Consider the following 21,237-nt stretch of genomic DNA (forward strand, 5'->3'; position numbering starts at 1 on the left):
GTTAGTAGAGGTATTGAGCGGTGAAAATGGACAGAGAACATTCCGAAACGGAAGCTGTAGCAGATGATAAAGTTGAACATGATGACACACAAGAACTTTTGACGAAAAAAGGTGCCGTGTCTGTTGTCTGGAGATACTTTGGTTTTAAAAGGTCAGATGTGGACCATTATGTTCCAATGTGTGAATACTGTTTCTATACTACTAGATAATACCGCAAGCCAAGTTGTACTTGTTTTATTTTTTTTTTCAATACTGTGTAATGTACCTGGTTACTGTGTAATAGTGTGACGATACCGGTCCCCTATAGACTCCCTCTTCCCACATGTCTGTTGAACCAACACCGTCGATAGTTATGACCGAGGTGAGCTAAGAAATCTCATTGAAGCCAGGGAATGGTGGAAAGTGCTGAAGTGCTTTTGTTAAAAACAGTCAAAAGTAAAACCAAAAGTGTCTGTTGTGCAGTGTTCAGAAAAATACAGTACCCAAATTAATAGCAAATCCATAAAACCAGTGAAATGTGGGGACAAAATCCATAATAAATAAATCAGTTAAAATAGAGGTTAAAATGCAGTCTCTCTCCTCGCCCGATCGCAGCACACCACTTTTTGTCTCCATGGCTCACCCTTCACTGGTGTTCCTGGCAGAGCCTTTGCAGCTCGAACTCCTTTCTGTCAACCCGTCTTGGCAGCCAGACCGTCCGAGGTCGGCACACCTCCCGTCTTTCTTCGCACTCACTCAGTCGCTCCTCAGATCCATTGAGAGGTCTTACATTTTGCTCGCCCCACTCTACAAGCGTAGTCAGTGGGGTGAACCAGCCCATATATCGCCTCAGCCTGTGCTCCCTCATGGAGCCCCAGCTCATGCTGCTCTCTCCTTCCTGGTGTCTGGATCGTTTCCCATGACTGTCTTTTCCCTTCTTTAACCTCCTTCTGTTCTATCTTTTCTTGTTTCCTTCCCCCTATCCTGCTGGCCCATAAATACAGTAATCCCTCCTCTATCGCGGGGGTTGCGTTCCAGACCTCCCCGCAAAAGGTGAAAATCCGCGAAGTAGAAACCATATGTTTATATGGTTATTTTTATATTGTCATGCTTGGGTCACAGATTTGCACAGAAAAACAGGAGGTTGTAGAGAGACAGGAACTTTATTCAAACACTGCAAACAAACATTTGTCTCTTTTTCAAAAGTTTAAACTGTGCTCCATGACAAGACAGAGATGACAGTTCCGTCTCACAATTAAAAGAATGCAAACATATCTTCCACTTCAAAGGAGTGCGTGTCAGGAGCAGAGAATGTCAGAGAGAGAGAGAAAAAAGCAAACAAAAATCAATAGGGCTGTTTGGCTTTTAAGTATGAGAAGCACCGCCGTACAAAGCAGGTGCAAGGATGTACAATGTAAAGGTAGTCTTTCAGCATTTTTTAGAGGAGCGTCCGTATCCTCTAGGCCATTGTGCGAACAGCCCCTCTGCTCACACCCCCTCCGTCAGAAGCAGAGAATGTCAGAGAGAGAGAGAGAGAGACAGAGAGACACAAACAATCAAAAATCAATACGTGCCCTTCGAGCTTTTAAGTATGCGAAGTACCGTGCGGGAAGCATGTCGCTTGACAAAGCAGCGGTACAGAAGGGAACTACGTGAAGGTAATCTTTCAGCATTTTTAGACGAGCATCCGTATCGTCTAGGGGTGCGAACAGCCCCCCTGCTCACACCCCCTCCGTCAGGAGCAGAGAATGTCAGAGCAAGAGAGAGAGAGAGAAAGAAAAGCAAACAATCAAAAATCAATACGTGCTGTTTGATCTTTTAAGTATGCGAAGCACAGTGCAGGAAGCATATCGCTTGACAAAGCAGCCATATGTATGCCCAGCAAGGAAGAGAGCAATGTGAAGGTAATCTTTCAGCGTTTTTTGAGGAGCGGCCGTATCCTCTATGGGTGCGAACAGCCCCCGTGCTCACAATATATTTGAGGAGGTTTATTTAATACGTAATACGCGCTCTGGTTGGGTAGCTTCTCAGCCATCTGCCAATAGAGTCCCTTGTATGAAATCAACTGGGCAAACCAACTGAGGAAGCATGTACCAGAAATTAAAAGACCCATTGTCCGCAGAAATCCGCGAACCAGCAAAAAATCTGCGATATATATTTAAATATGCTTACATATAAAATCCGCAATAGAGTGAAGCCGCGAAAGTCGAAGCGCGATATAGCGAGGGATTACTGTATACGACTCCGTGGGTGCAGCGCCTTATTCACACGCCGCAATAAGCCGATGAAGCAATTGAGAACGATCGGGTGCGACTCACCCTAATCACCTCATCAACGCCCCACGGTCATGCAATCGCGCCCACGGAGACAGACACGGCAAACTGGATTTCAAGACGGACCTTTTTTTTTGAAGCCGCAGACCCACTATACCACAAATAGCATTATAAATGCAAGTTGTAGTTTTATTATTTATGTATATAGCTCAGCTTGAGGCAAGGTCCATATTAATGCAATTTGCCTTAATGACGGTTCAGTTGGTAAAGATGTCATCACCAAGTTGTATTTGTTTTATTTTATTTTATTTTGGTGAATACGGTGTAATATACCTGGGCTTGAAGTTTTGAAGTAATAGTATTAGTACTAGAAGTTGCACTATTATTTATGATAGATAGATAGATAGATAGATAGATAGATAGATAGATAGATAGATAGATAGATAGATAGATAGATAGATAGATAGATAGATAGATAGATAGATAGATAGATAGATAGATAGATAGATAGATAGATAGATAGATAGATAGATAGATAGATAGATAGATAGATAGATAGATAGAAATGCAGGTATAACAGACAATAACTTATTATATATTATGCAGTTTAATGATGGTAAACTTGTTTAAAAAGTCACTAACATATCAGTGGACAGAGATTGTTAACATTAACAGAAAGTGTAGTTGGTTTACAAAAAATATTTACTATTTATTCCTTTTCTAAGACATGTTTAGTGCAACTTTTGACAAGCACCTCTGGATATTTTCCTAAGTCTAAATGCCTCTTTGGATGGTTGACAATATGTTGTCAAAATTTTAGTTTAAGTTGTTTGCAAAATGTGTTCAATAAAAAGGTTCTATATTTTTATTGCATCTGTCATGTCAATGTGATTCCTTCTCTTTAGTACCACCCCCTTGAAAACTATCACTTTATGGGGCCATGCAAACCTGTATTAATACTTGTGTGCACATTAAAAAAATTTTTGTACAATGTACAATGCTCATGACAGTGGAATAGGTTATTCTTAGCCAGTCTACTGCAGTAATTGCAGTGGAAAATGTGGTTAACTCATGCATGGGAAAAAAGTACCGTTGAATACCGCGAAACCGGTACAATTTTGAAAAATACCGTGATATAGAACTTTGGTCATACAGCCCAGCACTAATCAGGACAAAAACAAAGCATTGAAGTCCAAGGAACTTACTATTGACCTCCGCAATCAAATTATGGTTAAACATTGATCAGGGCAAAGGCATAGTTTGGAAAAATGAATTTTAGCTTGGTTAATTATTTATCAGATGTGTCTTCAGCAATGCAAGTAATTAATTAAATAATTTGGTAAGGATCCTACTTTATTTTTATTAATTTTCTGTGTTATAGGAGGTTTTCCCTGGCTGTCAAACTTGCTTCAAGATATGTGAAGCACAATTGTTTAAAGAAACTGAATGACACAATCTATATATACTGTATAAAATTCTTTTCGCGTTTGAAACGGAAATTACGTATGACCACAGAGGAACAGGAAAAACATTCTTAATAAACCTGATTCCTGCCAAGAGAGTGAATGGCGACATAGCTCTGGCTGTAGCGTCATGGGGAATCGCTTCTACATTATTAGATGGAGGCCGTACAGCACATTCGGCATTGCAATTACCATTAAACCTCGCTCACAACGAAAATCCAATTTGCAACATACGCAAGGGCTCTGGAAAGGCAAAAGTCTTGCAACATTCAAAAGATAATAGTTTGGGATGAGTGCACCATGGCACATGAAAGAACCGAACAATGCAAGATCTCAGAGATCTTACCAAAATAATGGGAGGCACTGACATTTTACTCGCAGGAGATTTTCGTCAAACATTACCAGTTATTCCACGAGGGACACCAGCAGATGAACTCAATGTGTGTTTAAAATTCATGCTTCTCCCAAGGTCAGTTATATGTTGCGTGTTCTCGGGTAGGTACACCAAAAAATGTTATACATTTATGCACGTAATGGGCAAACAAAAAATGTACTATACCCGAAAGCACCACAGTAGTACTCAATGTATCTTTACTTCTTAAATGTTAATGTATTACTGTTTAATAATTTATACGCTTCTTATATGTTGTTCAAATTCTTTTATCAAAATACCAGAAACGTGCAGTGAATACACTTGACTTGAGCATTCATAGTATTCATCCTCTTTCTCTGTACGTTTAGCATTCGTTTGCTCAGAGGTTGATGTGCTTGCAATTATTTAGTACGTTTTCTTTAACCTTCACTTAATCTGGCACTTAAGTCTTCTATCTGCCTCAAGAATGACTAGAGAAGGTGGTAGGGTATGAGAACGGTGCCATACACATTCGCCGCACGGCCGCACTGCTGCTTGCTGCCGAGAATTGATTCTACAGTAAAATAAAATAAAGGTAAAAAGAGTACTAAAATCATCACCCTGAAAGCGGATAGTAGACGTCACGTAGTATATGTGTACCAAATTTCAAGTCAATAGGTGAAACGGTCTGAGAGGTACAGGTGATTTAAAATCCTGGACAGACAAGCGAACAGCCACGGTAGCGTATTATAGAAGATTTTACTGTTTAATAATTTATATTTATATGCAATGTGCTTCTTATATATTACTATTCTCATATGATAATGATGTTAATAATGTTGTTTATATGGATTTCTATGTTATTGTAAGTGCTCTTTATTTGTTGAAAAATAAAATTGGCAATTAACAAACTTATTTTATAAATACTACATTTTATTTTTTTCCCTTGCACTCAGTGAGCAAAGCCACTGGGTAATCAGCTAGTTTATTGATAAAAACAAGAAACACAGAAATATGGTAACTGTGTATATATTGACCTACAAGACAGTAGTCCATAAAACAGACAAATATAACACAGAAGAAGCTCGCTGTGTACTAGCTATTTCAAGTTCCAATTTATGTTTGAACATAAACAGTTTTATGACACTGTCTTTAAAGATAATGCCTGATGTTGTGTGGAGTTGCAATGTTTTTACTGCTCTGGGTTCAAGTGAAGGATTCTTCTTGCTTTGGAGTGAACTATTTCTCTTTGTGACATGGTTCTTTGTTTGTGATATGTTGTGCTTCTTCTCTGCTGTGTCCTCTGCAACTTCATAGGGAAAACACTACTCTTTCTGGCGCAAGAGTTTAGATGCTTCTTAGTCTTCACCGCAGACTGGTTCTTGGTTTTCAGGTCCACAAAGAAAAGAGATTACCAGCTTTCAGCTCCCAAAGAGAGAGATGCTCATCAGTTTTTAGGTTTCAGGGACGAGTGGGTTTCAGATAGTGCAGTAGGTCATTTCAAATAGAATGCCCAGAGAATTCCCTGTGTTCAGAGTGCAGCTAGTTTTTGAAGGAATGTGTAATTTCTCATGATTGGATTAAAGCCATATCAGTTACAAAATAGGTGCCTTCTCATAGGCACATTATTTTGTCCCTCACAGTTGAGACTCACTGAATAATAGCACTTTGTTTTGATTCAAGTGTCTATTTGGCAACCTCTGGTCTGAAAGAGGCCTCTGCAATGATGTCAGTTGAACTCTGATTTACATTTTTGTTAATAAGATGAAGTCCAGGGATAGGACTGGTATGAACTATGGTTCAGCTACTTAGTTTGGAATGTAAATGGGGGTTTGGTGAAGCTGGATGTGTGCATCCCTATTAAATCTGCTCTCTTAACAGGTCTTGTGTGCCACTAAAGCCTAGAAGAATGGGCAATGCCCACTTTGTCCTTCAGCATAAAACCATCTCAAAAGCTTTGAGTGTTCCCAGGAGCACACTGGCCTCAATTATTGCATAACTAAAAATGTTTGAAACCACCAGAACTCTTCCTAGAGCTGGCCGTCCGGCAAAGCTTAGTAACTGCATAAGAATGTCCTTTCTTATGCAGGGAGGTGACCAAGAACCCAATGGTCACACTGCCGGGAACTGTATGCAACTACATCACTTTCAAATATTATGCAATCACTGCACCCTAACCCATTAACAATGATGTTCTTTACCATAATCCAGGTCTGCTAAGAAAATTCCTCAAAGAGCATGATGTGCTGTTCTCCTGTATTCCAGATGATAGCAGTCCAATTCTAAATTTGTAGCAACCTCAACATCCACCTGGACAGTCCTTGTACAGACTTCCTTTTTCTTCTTCCCTCTTTCACCCTGCCACAGTTCCACACCTCACCAACTCAAAAAGCTGGCAAACTTCTGGGGCTCATTCTTTCACTAAACTGTTTACCCACTAACGCTACTGTCACTCCACTACATACATCCAACCACATTTTCATTTAGTTCTCTCTGCTCCTTTCCTCCCACTGTGTACTTCAGCTGTCACCTCTGCTACCTCTCATCCACCTGTTTCTCTTTGCTAATCTCCTCTCTTAACACCAATGCTACAACTCAAACTCTGCTCAACTCTGTCCCGTTTCTTGTTACTATCTGTCCTCTCTCCACTAAGCCTGCATGTGAAAGAACCTCCTGCCAAAGGTTTTTTAAACTCTACACAGGTTATGGGAAGAGCTTAGGACAGCTGGAAGGAAATGGAGGAAGTCAAAGGCCCAGGCTAATCTGGATAAGTATTAATATCTTCCTTATCCTTGGTAATAGCAGAAGAGAAGTTAAGTTTATTTCAAAACAGGATTAGCAACACTTGATACTTGTGGTTTGTTCTCTGCTTTCACCTATCCCCTAAACCCTTCACTCTCAACCTCCTTGACTGTCAATGACTTTGCAACCATTTTTCAGGAAAAGGTGACCATCATCCTGAGTCAATTCTCATCACCCCCTCCGGCCAGTCCACTCCCTCCTGAACACACCCCAATATTCTCCTCTTTCTCTCCTCTCTACAGCACTGATTTTCCAACCTCCTCTCTAGTCACCAAACTACCTGTCCACTTGACTCCATCCCCTCATATCTTCTTCATGCTTTTTCTCCATCCATTTCGGCAATTACACACATCGTCAATGCCTCATTCAGCACAGGAACTTTTCCTATATCATTCAAACAAGTCCTAATAACACTTCTTCTAAAGAAATACACTCTCAACCGATCTCAAGTAGGTAATTACAAACCAGTGTCTCTTCTCTCCTTTCTATTCAAAATACTGTAAAGTGTCATCTCTAACAAGGTGTCTTTCTTTCTTATACAGAACAGACTGTATCCTAATCAGTCAATTCAAGAAGGGCTATTCCACCAAGACTGTTTCTACTTACCGTTGTCCGACCTTGACAGAAAGTTAATACGTATTCTTGAATGGTGCAGAGGTAAGAACTGCTGCCTTATAACCAAAAAGTTGCTGGTTTGAATCCCAACACTCCGCGTTTTGAGTAGTGAGCTACTATTATTATTATTACTATAATTTAATAAAAACATACATTTGATTCGAGTCTAACACCCAGTGTAAATTTTGGCTACTTGTAAAAGTTGCAGCTTTTTTTATTATTCAGTTTTATTCTCTCAGTGATGTTCACGTGGTACAACAAACTTGCCTCTCCCTCTCTGAGTTGAAGCTGTTTATCTCCATTTTTTTCTTCCACAAGAGCAGCGATGACCACAGTGGGTGCTATGGTTGATGCCAGCTCAGAACTATTTGTTCTACCAGCAATCAAAGATACGATGTCCTGTGACCACTATCAGACTGGAGAAAGGCAGAAATTGTAACAATAGACTGCTTCTTCACATCACTTTTGCTGGCTAATAGACTGCTGCACTGCAACACAACTCTGCTTGGCAAGTGTGACGGGAACTTCCACCAGCAGCTACAGTCACTTTACTACCCAAGCAATTCACCACACTAGTGTTTATATCTGGCAGTGCCATGCTGACGCTGTATACTGTATATACAATATATATCTCAAAAATGACAGGAAAACACAAAACAATTAATTTCTTGGGTTTTTATTTGATGAACAAGAGGCTAGTTGTGCCCATGGTGCAAAGATTACTTCAGGTGTCTCACTTCAGCCAGAACTAATGGTATGATGGTACCTGGGAAGGTTACATTTTATTTAAGTCAGTCTGCCAGTCATGATGTGCTAATGTCAGCCTCTATGAAATGGAATAAAGAAATATCATCCACTTTCCATAATTAACTAACAACCTACTAAACAGAAATCCTATTCACTGGAGTTTTATTAAAAGTACCTCCATTATTCAAGTGATCTTGGAGCCTTTTTCTGTAATGTAAAATATTTAAATATTAATAGTAACTGCAGCCTTAAAATAGTGAGATATCCATCAAGTAGATACCAAACCTTTCATGTAGCTACTTCTCCACGAGGTGTCCTCAAAGTTGTCTGTGCACCTTATAATAATGCCACAAGTCAATCAAAATCAGTAATGGTATTTTTACATACCCAAGGCTGTCTGCTTCCAAAATAAATCACACGTTTCCATGTTGTCTGTTGTCTTTCATTATTAAAATATGCAATTTGAAAAATGTACATACCAAGAACCCACCTATGTCAAGCCACATACAGTGAAAGGCTCATTACAATTGGTTAGCTGAAATTGAGCCCTTTCTATTGATATATATTTGTCTATGATTAGTCATTCATGTTACATGCCACAGCTATGCGTAAAAGAGATGAAATAAATTGTTTCAGTGTCAGCTTATCTTTGTGCATTGTAACCCACAAACCTCGAGACAGATTCTGATCACCGTTTTGACTCTGTTGAGAACAACATGTTTGATAAAGGACTTAAAGCTGTCTGTTGCATCCACCTCCTATTTAATATACTGAAAAGTGCTCTTTCAATTTCATCTTAGAGCAGAGACAATGTTTCTTAGCATACCTGTGAGTACTGTACTTGTGCATCTCAATGTTTCCTGTGAGGACCCCCTCACACCATCTAAGATATCAAATTGCACAGGAATTTACTTAAAAATTCGGAAAAATTATCTCATATCTCAGAAATTACTACAGAAGTGTTAATTAAATTTGATTCACAATATTTCAAAATAAGCTTTAGATATGTTTTTAAGGTTAACTGGATTGTAAAATTTCTGAAATGTACTTTTAGATATCGCAAAATGTTAATTTAGCTTTCCAAAAATTGAAGACTATGATTTTAAAGGAAACAAGTAGAATTATTTTTAAACTAATGTATATGTTTTATCAACTGTGGGGTTCAATTTTCGAGTTACTTATACTTAAATACACATAACACAAACAGGTAAAGGTATCTAGGGAAACTTTTACTGTGTGGTTAATAAATACTCATGGGGCACAGCGAGTGGCATACATCTCCATGGAAAATGCAATGCAGCTGTTTAACTAAGCATTAAGTTTTAAATAGTCAGGAAAAGGGTGGGCTTCTTGTGGAATGACAATTTGATCAAGATGAAAAATAAGAGGAATGTGTTTTGGGATTTTTTTTTCTTTTTTGCTCTCACATCTGACTTCTAATCAAGTAAGTATTGGTCTAAAACACAGTTCTCCACCCAAATACTATTATAAAAATATACAGACTTAATAGACATTCTACAATTTCTCAGACGTATTCCAATGCCAAAAGCACTTACCCTGAAATTCTTCAGGTGAAACAAAATAAACTAAAGAATTGTGTTAATGCTGGAATGAAACAACCAAATTAAAAGAGGCTTAATTTGAAAAAAAAAAAATGAAACACACAAAGATCTACCCGACAGTACTGAAAAACTCAACAAATCAGCTACATAATCGTACAATAGCACTCCCTGTTTTACAATAATGCTGTATTTTGTCAAAATACAAAACAATGATCACTGTTTGAATATTTAAGTTAAAACAAAATTAAAATAATTCAAATGTTTTGGGTTACATTTTTTGTTTCAGCTTTGTTTTAATTTAAAATGATATTTAAAGAACAGGCTATATTTAAGAGATAGCTAACTCTATCAAAGATACTATGATGGTTGCACATCATACCTGGGGCCTGCTGAACAGAACTGAAAAATACATAAATACTATATATAGATAAAGTTAAAACGCTCATTTTTACCATTATATGCATCTGTTTATCAAACAAATGAAGACATCAAATCATATTGTACTTCTGTAAGACAAACAGTAACATAGAATTTATTATGGTATATGGTATAGTGCATTTTGCATTCATTTACCTTGTATTTGTTAAACATCATCTATTTTTGCAAACGGAAAGAAAAATCTATGTTTAAGATATCAGAATTTAAGATAAACTCTAGAAAAACATATTTGTTTTTCCTCTTCTTTTCAAATTTTACTAAAATCAAATTCATACCGTTAGGCAGAAATAGGTTACTTAGCTATATAGTTTGTCTCACAATGTTTACATTTTAAGTGGACCGATTTATCATAAATAAAGCATATTTTCATAAACTGCAAATCGTCCTTTACAGAGTTTCTTTCTACATACTTTATCACACTAATATTATGCCACATGTTTCATACTGTGCTGCATCCTGAAGGACTAGATTTACTTTTTAAACAGTATAATAGGTGCACTCACAAATTGTCAGTGAACTTTCGAGCTTATGCTCTTTATCTGTTTGAGAAATAAAAACAAAAATCTTGCTATTAGAAACTTTGGTAAATGTCCTGGAAAATGTGTTGACACAGTACAATGGTTATTTAAACTGTGTTTATGTTTTGGAATAAACATCTTTCCCTGCCATTTTTGCAGTTTTTCTCCAAATTTAACTTTATATTGTTAAAGGATGATTGCCAAAATACAAGTATATTGGAAAAATCCATATATTCACCAAAATCTTTACTTCTTCCTTCCATTTGATTCATAAAATCTTACACCTTATTAGGGGCAGATGATATGCGACGGCAGTGAGGTAAACTTTGAATCATACTGCTCAGCACACTGACTGACCAGACAACAAGAGAATGTGAAGTATGATCTGTTAAACACTTCCACACTTCTTAGACTTTTGCAGGAGAATGATAAACTTTCTGTGTAGTTACACTACTAAATGTTCTGTAGCATGAGGTATTGAATAAATCACATAGACTGAGTGTATGGTGATGAGTAATCAGATATTCATGAAAAGAAAAAATTAGGATTTTCACTTTCTCTTAATAGTTAAAGTAATGAGTATAAATTTTCAGGAAACAGAAAAAAAAACACTAAATTTCTCAGCTTTCTGACGAACACATCTGCAATTGAAAACAACTGCAAAAACACTTAAATCTGGAGAGAGTATTTGTGTTTTTATGCTTCATCATAGGCCTGGGCAATATATCAAGTGCCATGATATGAACGATAAGTTTAATTTACAAACAATGTATTAAAAAATATTGTGATCTATTAATTTAATAGGTTGCACCAAATACAGTTTGTAGTGAATAGCTTCTGTAAATTGGGGCAGATCCTAAACACTGTCTTTTTTTACCCCTTTTCCACTGAACTGCACTGCTGTTTATGTGTGGTGTGTGAAGAAATTAGTTTTGACTTTAAACATGTCATATTATGCAGCATTTTAAGTATTGTCGCAAATATAAATAACGTATAACATTACATAAACAAAGAAGAAATGATATATATAGCAAATAGTGCGCTGCAGACAGAAGTGACAGCGCGAGTTACAGCTGGTTAGACAGCATGCATTATAACCACATACAATAGCTTCATCACTAGCTGCCTATGCACTTTGAGAAGTGTTTGTGTAACACGTTTGAGCGGTTTAATTCTCTGGTTTTCACGCAAGTACGTCTGTATCATCTCCTGCTTGTTGTTTTGATCCCTGGTTTCCCCAGATAAACTACAGTGTTTCTGCCCCATTGTTTACCTTCCATGCCTGTCCTCTGACAGACTGGCTTTAAATCTCTGCTGAGATTATGATTTTTCCAATGGATCATGATTTGGAGGTTAGTTCTATGTAAACAGTCATGTGAGGGCATCCTGTCTCTGTCCTGTTACTACAATTACCACTTTATTTTCAGTTCTTATTGATTAGTTTATACAGTTCAGTGCAGAAGAAGTTGGTTACGGAACCCCTTAGGGGTCAGGCAAAAAAAGTTCAAACTAATTACGTAATTGGATTAATAATTACGTACTTGGATTATTTTTATTTCCATTAGAAGCTTATTTTCCTTATCAGACACTTTTTATTTTACAAGACATCTTGGTTGGGGGTCCCCGATTCCAAAGCACTTTTTTCTTTCATAATTTAAAACACTCGACAAATTTCGACCCTGCTTCATGCCATCCCAACTCGTTCTGCCCGCCTCTCCAGCTCCTAATGCATCTCCCACGTTATTAGAAAGCACTGACCGCAACCACTGTATGCCCCCTTTTTCAACCCATGAAATGTTAGTTTAACATTGACTGAAAGCCACACAATGATTTCTGGTGTTCCTTAATGGAAGCATTTCAGTGAATGGCAATCTACGTCAAGAAGGGTGAGGAGTCCCGTTTGCTGATATGACTATCCTCTTTAAGGAGAGAAACGCTGGAGTTGTGCTATTTCTTCTGGATGCTGATCAGTGACCAGAGATGCAGAATGATCAGAATATTCCTGTAACAAATACCCAATGTTCAATTCTTTTTATAAACTGTCGTAAAACGCACGCGCGTACACACACACACACACACACTACTGATTAAGTTTGGGATTTCCTGTGTCAGCATGAGAAAGGACAAATAAATACCCAGGGCATTTACTGTCGTTTACTTGCAAGGCATGAGAGTACAAGAAAACTCAGTCTCCGAAAAGAAAGTCAGCTTTAGTCCATGGATTTCACATACACAAAAATGTTGTACCATAAGCTAAAACTTGAAAAGAAAAAAATATAAAAGGTATCACTTCTCAGAATACATCTGGAACATAGCGTGCTAAGGATACATTAGACAATTTGTATTAACTTTAGTTTATAGTTAAAACCCGGCACAAACCATCAATTATTTGTGAAGCAAGAATATTCTCATCATTTGGTATCCCTAATCAGTGATTAGCATGCAATGCACATGAAACCATGCAGTTCGTTTTCTCCATACAAAAATGATCCATCCTTTAGATCCTTCCTGATCTGGAATACTCTTAAATGAAACTGTCAATAAGGAAACAAACCACAGTGCAGCTTTCTGTCAGTGATAAACTATGTTTCATGGAGAGATCACCTCTGGCAGATACAAATAACAGGGGAAAAATACAAAGAAAAAATTGGGGTGTGTGGATGTGATTCTGTGTGTGATTTGTCTCTTAAAGTCAAAAGAAAAAAAAAAAGAGACTGTGATCAAGATATTTGGAAGGTAAGCTGCTGAACTGGGGCTTTCAGTTAGTACAGATCAATCTATCGATGACTGCTGTTATTCCTTATTGCATTAGTTAATTTAAGAGAAATCCACATTAGGAAGGGTAGGGAAAACTGGAGCTGTGTGGTTGTCTCTGAATGACAATCAGTGTTTAGAAATACAAAATGATCAGAATATTACTGTGTCATAAATATCTGATGCCCCCCCCCCCCCCCCCAAAACACAAGTACCATTACAATGATTAAGCAAGCAATGAGAAGGGACAAGTAAATACCAAGTAAATATTATATTACACCGTATTTTTCGCTCCATAAAACACACTTTTTTTCCTGAACAGGGTGGAAATGTCTGTGCATCTTATGGAGCAAATATTGCTTCACAGACCGTGATGTGTATTACCTGACCTGACTCAGATGATGACGAGGGTTCTACATCGGAGAAAGAATGCTTGTCGCGTACTTTTGCCGTCGCTTTACTTTGTATATGTACATGGCAAGCTCTGCAATCTACTTGTGACTTTACACTGTAGGTAGTAAGTAAATAAATCAAGGTAAATAGGTAAATAACATTCGATCTGGCTCTTAAATATAAAGTACAGAAATGGCAGCTTCCACCTGCAGTTATTAGACTCTTCAGTATGCGAACTACTGTCCACTATAGTGTTTAGATATGGATGGTGCATGTGCCCAAAAAAGAAGTCTGACAGCATTCTCGTACCATTCCTTATGAACTGAAGTGTCAGCGTGCACTTTTTGTGGCATTACACATGTATCTTTTGAACATGCCCATGTTGATCAAACACAGGAAGCGCTGCAGTCTACTTGTGACTTTATGCTGTAGGAAGTAAGTAAATAAATCAAGGTAAATTACATTCGATCTGGCTTTTATGTAAGTAACATATAAATGATGATGTTTTGGGCACATGCACCGTCCAGATCTAAACACTAACGTGGAGAGTCGCTCGCGAACTGAAGAGTCTATAGCTGCAGGTGGAACTGCCATTAGCAATGCCTTAGATGGAACTGAAGATAGTATCATACAGTATATGAAGATAGTGAAGAAAGTGATAGTGATTGTGAGCAACTGAGTTTCATAAATTCTAACACTAGCGATGAGGAGTTCTTGGAGTTTCCAGAAAACTAGAAGAGTGCTTGAACCTTAAAGTCTCTCCTCATTTGCTAATGACAGTGATGATGGTTCTTAATACCGCTGTTGACTTTACATGGTTGAAATATTATTCTGCTATATTTTATTAAATATATTAGTACACCATTTGGTTCAGAATATTTTTTTCTTGTTTTCCTCCTCTAAACCTAGGTGTATCTTATGGTCAGGTGCACCTTATGGAGCAAAAAACACAGTACAGTAATCCCTCACCTATCGCGGGGGTTACGTTCCAGAGCCCCCCACGATAGGTGAAAATCCGCGAAGTAGCGACCTATATTTATTTTATTATTTATACATATTTTAAGGCTTTATAAACCCTTCCCACACTCTTATAAACCTTTCTCACTCTCTTGTTAACCTTTTCCACGCTCTTATAAACACTTCCTATGCTCTTAAACACTTTCTACATTCTTAAACACCTCAGACCAACACTGCACACAGCGATCAGACATCAATGTGTCTGCACTCGCTTTGTGAAGGGGGGCAGCTGAACACACGCTGAGCAGAAATGGACTTTGTGCTGCGTCTGCCAAAATGCCTGCTTGTCGCTCTGCGCGTTAGGAAGAAGGAGTGTGTGTGTGTGTGGGTGTGTGAGAGCTGAACGCACCTTCGCTCAAACCCCCCCTCCCCGGAAGCGCAGTACGCTCCTGCCACTTCGCATTGTCAAGGGGGTGGGGAGCTGAATGAACGCTAAGGAGAAGTGGACTTTGTGCTGCTTGTCGCTCTGCGTATCAATAATTTTAAGCCTGTACATCACCAATTTTCCTGTCTCACTGTCTTGTCTTGCGTGAAGTTAAAATGTTTTATAATAGTGAGATGTTACTCATATCCTTAGCCCGACATCCACATATCATATGTGTTAACAAAGTGTGTTTTATAAGTTTACATGTGTTTAAAGCATGTGGGATGGGTATTTTAAGGCTTAAACTATAACAATGTTTATTTGTATGGTCTTTCTATATCGCGGATTTTCTCCTGTTGCTGATGGGTCTGGAACATAACTTCCGCGATAGGCAGGCAATCACTTGTATTTAAAAACCCGTGAAGTCGTGAATCCGCGAAAAGTGAACCGCGAAGTAGCGAGGGATTACTGTATATATAAAATCCTAAACCTAAAAGTGCAATGATTTTGTGCAACGATTTTATGTGACTTTTTTGTCACGCTTTAAAAATCGGGCTTATTTTAAAACAAATACATGTTTGGTATCATTCTTTTCAGAATTTATCAAACTTTAATGTAATGTTGTTAGATTTTCAGATTCTCATTCAGTTTTTAAATTATAAACTAAAATATCAAGAACTCATGTCCAGCGAGACTAGAATTTGTGCCAAGAGATTTAACCACGCCCGGGGCCAGAAATAAAAGACAAAGAGTAGATGACAAAGACAGCTGCTGTATAGGCTTTTAAATGTTCGAAGCCCCGCACGAGATGCAGATCACGAGCAGGCCAGCAGCTGATCGAGCAAAAAGGAGGTAAAAAAAAAAAAAAAAAAAGTGTTTCCCATTGTATCACCGTTTAGGAGGGGCTTTCAGAGGAGTGACCACGTCTCCTTGTGGTATGTTCAGCCCCATCTTTACATTGCGAGTGGCAGAGACACGAAGTGGCTGGCGCATAGCACAGACCTGGGGGGTTAGCAAGCGAAGCGAGCAGGGGGTAAGCCCCTGTGTGTGTGTGTGTTCAACAAGACAGTTGAAATGGTCATTGAATTTCGCAAACAGCAGTTACAACCTCTTCTGCTAGAAATTAAAGACTCTGCAGTCAATACAGTGGAATCATTTAAATTTTAGGGTTCAACTATCACAAATGTTCTCACCTGGAACATTAACACAACTTTAATCACTAACAAGGTTCAGCATTGGGTGTACTTTTTATACCAACTAAAGAAATGAAATATTTCCCAGTCAATCCTAGTTCAATTTTATAAAACCATAATTGAAATTGTAGTCACATTCTCCATTGTTCTCTGGTTTGGTCCAATAATAACACACTCCAAAAATAAATTACAGCGAGTTGTGAGGTCTGCTGAGAAAATAATTGGCTGCGTTCTTCCATCTGTTACAGACCTGTACACATCTCGTGTTACTAACCATGTCAAAAGGATCACCACGAACGCCTCTCTCTAAGCTCATCACTTGTTCCTAAAAACTCCCCTCTGGTAAACACTTCAGGTCAATTAAAACTAAAACTAACAGACACCTAAATACTTTCCTTCCCAGAGCCATAGCCCTCTCAAACCAGTAATTTAGCTTGTCATCTTTGCGTATTCACATGTTCTATCATATACTGCTTGCAGGTGTGTATGCACAGTACATGTATGTGTGTGCGCACACACACTGCCCACTCACATTTTCATGTGCACATCAACAACAACATTTATTTATATAGCACATTTTCATACAAATGATGTATCTCAAAGTGCTTTACATGATGAAGAGAAAAAGAAAAAATAAAATAAAACTAGGGAACACTAATTAACACAGAATAAAAGTAAGGTCCGATGGCTAGGGGGGTACAAAACACTGAAGAAAAAAAAATCTGCAGGGGTTCCGAAGCCACGAGACCACCCAGCCCCCTCTAGGCATTCTACCTAACATAAATGACCTCAAACAGCCCTCATTGTATTCAGGGTTCACATGGAAAAACTTGATGATCATCATCATTTGCACATCTCCTTTATAACTGTACTATTCTGCAGTAACTGCTAGTGAATAAAAGTGATTCTGATTCTGAAATGCAAGCACCATTAGACTCTACTTCACATAAGTGTCTGAAGCTGGTTTAAAAGAAAAAAAAATATCCTGCAGCATTTTTATTAATTTTAGTTAAAAGCAAATAATAATCCATTATTAATTTTAATTAAAAGCAAATAATAATCCATACAATCAAATCAAACTTAACAGAACCAAAATTCAACCCCCACCAAAAAGAATTAGAAGAGAACAAGCCAACAAAACAAATCTTTGAAGCAACAAGAAAGGAAGCGTACCCTTTTCCCCCCAATATAGAAGCTTATTCTAAAATGTCATTAGATCCTGCCATAGTTTAGAAAAAGTTTTGAACAGATCCTCTGACTGAGAATTAGATTTTTTCCAATTTCACATAGTACAGGACATCGGTTACCTACTGCCTTAAAGGTAAATGGGATGGGATTCTTCTAAATAAGCAAGATAAGTCGACATGCCATTAGTCAGATAAAGGCAATTATGATTTTTGTTTGTCCTTCTCCACTTTAAACCCTTTTAATGGGTTAGGAGTGATTGTGACAACAAGGATATCTGATAGGCATTTAAAGGTTTTTCTAGTAGTAGTGGAAAAGTTGTGTTAATGTGAAGTTACATTTGAAGCTTAAATGCTCGTAGGATGCAAAAACATGGTCAATGTACAAGTCTCTAAATGTTTTAATGCCACACACTTTCCAAGCATTAAATTCTGTATATGTTTGAGAGGGTGGAAAAAAGTGGTTCTCATGTACAGGAGCAACAAATAAGAGCTTCTGTGTCTTAAAGTGCTTCCCTTAAATTGGTTCCATATTCTGATTGAATGAAGGGAAATTGGATTATTATTGTATTGATGATAATTTGTATTTACTGGGGCACAGAGCAGGGAATATCTAGAAATACAGGTAGTTCTCGACTTAAATTGGAATGAATTAGCTCATAATCACTCATTAATTTAGAACTACTAAAATGGGAGGTATTTTCCCACAGAAATGATGACTTGGTTCCAACCGAAAAATTTTATCCTATTGTTTTGTCAAATTAACAAAGGAAACACAAACGTATTATCAGAATTAACATTTCATAAAAGCTAAACTCATATTTAAATTAAAAAAAAATCCTTGAGAGAAAAACAAACACTTCTTTGCTAGAACTGTAACATTCAATTTTGGTCACTTTGGTTTTCAGCAGGGGTGTTTTTTTTTCTTCAGGAATGCTTCCAGAGTTGTCGGGTGTGGGAACTTCATCTTCCTCTTCCTTTAAGTTTTCACAAGCTACCATTTCGAGTAACTCTTCATTAGTAAGCTGGTCACTGAGGGCTTCAAGAAGATCTGTTATGTGACATGCAGAAGCTTCAACATTTAACTCTTCACCAATTTGGACAATTTCTTCAGTTTCATGCTCTGTGATATCCTCAGGTTCTTCAAGCCCTTCAAAATCAGCAATTAAGGGAACAAAGTTTTTGCCAAACGCTGTTCCTAGTTTTCTTCAAAATTCTATTCCACGCATGCTTCATTATGTTGATGGCACCTAAAACATTAAAATTTTTCTAAAATTCTTTAAGAATAGGTACCTCCTTCTGTATCCATGGCTTTAAAGAGAGTTTCAAACATTTCCTGTAAATAATATGCCATAAAAGTTGCAAGAACACCTTGATCCACAGGCTGAAGGAGTGAGGTTGTGTTTGGGGGTAAAAAAAAAATAATTTTAACATTTGGATGGTGGTTTTGCAGAGCAGCTGGGTACCCATGTGCATTATCCAAAATTAAAAGGATATGGATGGGATTTTTTTTGCTCTCGCAATATTCTTTTACCTCTGGGATGTAATGATGAGGAAACCAATCTTAAAAAAGTGAAGCAGCGACACAAACCTTTTTATTGGATTTCCATATGACAGGAAGGTTACGTTTGGAAAGTTTTTTTAGTGCTCTTGGATCTTCTGACCTATAAACAAGCAATGGCTTGAGTTTGTAATCTGAACTTGCACTGCCCAAAGGTGTCAAAGTTAAACAATCTTTTGCAGCTTTATGTCCAGACATCAACAATTCTTCTCTTGCGATATAGCTCCTTGATGCCATTCTTTTTTCCAAAATAATCCCATCTCATCCAAATTGAAGATTTGAGAGTGCATGTAATGTTCTTCTTCGATTATCTGTTCAAATTTTGTGGAAAAGATTTTGCTGCTTCGTTATCCACACTGGCTGCTTCACCTTATAACTTAACATTATGCCACCTGCTCTCTTCTTAGAGAGCTCAAAACATCAACTGCTTGCAGCAAAGAATTCTTTGCAGTCTTCTTTATTGTCCTTGAGCATAGCAAAAAATTACGCTACAGTAATCCCTCGCTACTTCGCGGTTCACTTTTCGCGGATTCACGACTTCGCGGGTTTTTAAATACAAGTGATTGCCCGCCTATCGTGGAAGTTATGTTCCAGACCCATCAGCAACAGGAGAAAATCCACGATATAGAAAGACCATATAAACATTTTTATAGTTTAAGCCTTAAAATACCCATCCCACATGCTTTAAACACATGTAAACTTATAAAACACACTTTGTTAACACATATGATATGTGGATGTCGGGCTAAGGATATGAGTAACATCTCACTATTATAAAACATTTTAACTTCACGCAAGACAAGACAGTGAGACAGGAAAATAGGTGCTGTACAGGCTTTTAAATTATTGACACGCAGAGCGACAAGCAGCACAAAGTCCACTTCTCCTTAGCGTTCATTCAGCTCCCCACCCCCTTGACAATGCGAAGTGGCAGGAGCGTACTGCGCCTCCGGGGAGGGGGGTTTGAGCGAACGTGCGTTCAGCCCTCACACACCCCCACTCCTCCTCCTCCTCCTTCCGAACACGCAGAGCGACAAGCAGACATTTTGGCAGAAGCAGCACAAAGTCCATTTCTGCTCAGCGTGTGTTCAGCTGCCCTCCTTCACAAAGCGAGTGCAGACACATCGACGTCTGATCGCTGCGTGCAGTGTGCAGTGTTGGTCTGCGGTGTTTAAGAATGTAGAAAGTGTTTAAGAGCATAGGAAGTGTTTATAAGAGTGTGGGAAGGGTTTATAAAGCCTTGTGTAAATATGTATAATATGTATAAATAATAAAATAAATATAGGTCGCTACTTCGCGGATTTTCACCTATCGCAGGGGGCTCTGGAACGTAACCCTCGCGATAGGGGAGGGATGACTGTATCTCTCTTTTGTTTGTAGCCACACAGATTTCATGGTGTATATTTTTTTTTTATTATTATTTTTTTTATTTAAAACTCCGATCAAATATTTCTCTCTTTCAAAAGTGTACAGACAGTTGAAGTGCTCAAAGAATATCTATCATTGATATCTTTAACTGTAATTCCAGCTTGGTGTTGTCTTATAATTTCATAATTTTGCTCCAAAGTTATGGCTCTTGGTTGTCTCTTGTTTGAAGTCTTTTTGGCATGTTGAAAAAAGTGTGTCAAAAATTCAAAAGAAACAACGAACAGCAAAGGAAAGCAGTCAAAACAGCTTTTAACATTCACTTTCTGAGAATGAAATGGCGCGCAGCACTTTGAATTTGAAGCAAGTACAGCTGTGGTGTACCACCTGAGGGTGGGGGGGGTGATGGAGTGGTTTGAGTTACCGTCCCTCACAATGCCTTTAGCTAGGCTGAGTGACATATCCAATTGCTTGGATAGTGTTTTTGGGCCACATTTGTTGAATTATGTGCAACTTTTAAACAAATTATGAAAAATGAAATTTTTATTTTTGCTATAAAAATATAAACTTGTATATCAGGAGTTCAGAAAGAGAGAACTATCTGTACTGCAATTTTAATCCTACTGCAGAGGAGGCTTGTATATATTCATCGACTTG

General features: G+C 37.9%; 1 protein-coding gene across 1 annotated transcript in view; it reads right to left on the reverse strand.

The window, feature by feature from the left end:
- The window catches only part of LOC114646965 (protein bicaudal C homolog 1-like), a 370,919-nt gene that overhangs the window by 211,086 nt on the left and 138,596 nt on the right, over window positions 1-21,237 (reverse strand). The window lies entirely within an intron of this gene.

This window comes from Erpetoichthys calabaricus, chromosome 2, assembly GCF_900747795.2.
Source record: "Erpetoichthys calabaricus chromosome 2, fErpCal1.3, whole genome shotgun sequence".
NCBI lineage: Eukaryota > Metazoa > Chordata > Cladistia > Polypteriformes > Polypteridae > Erpetoichthys > Erpetoichthys calabaricus.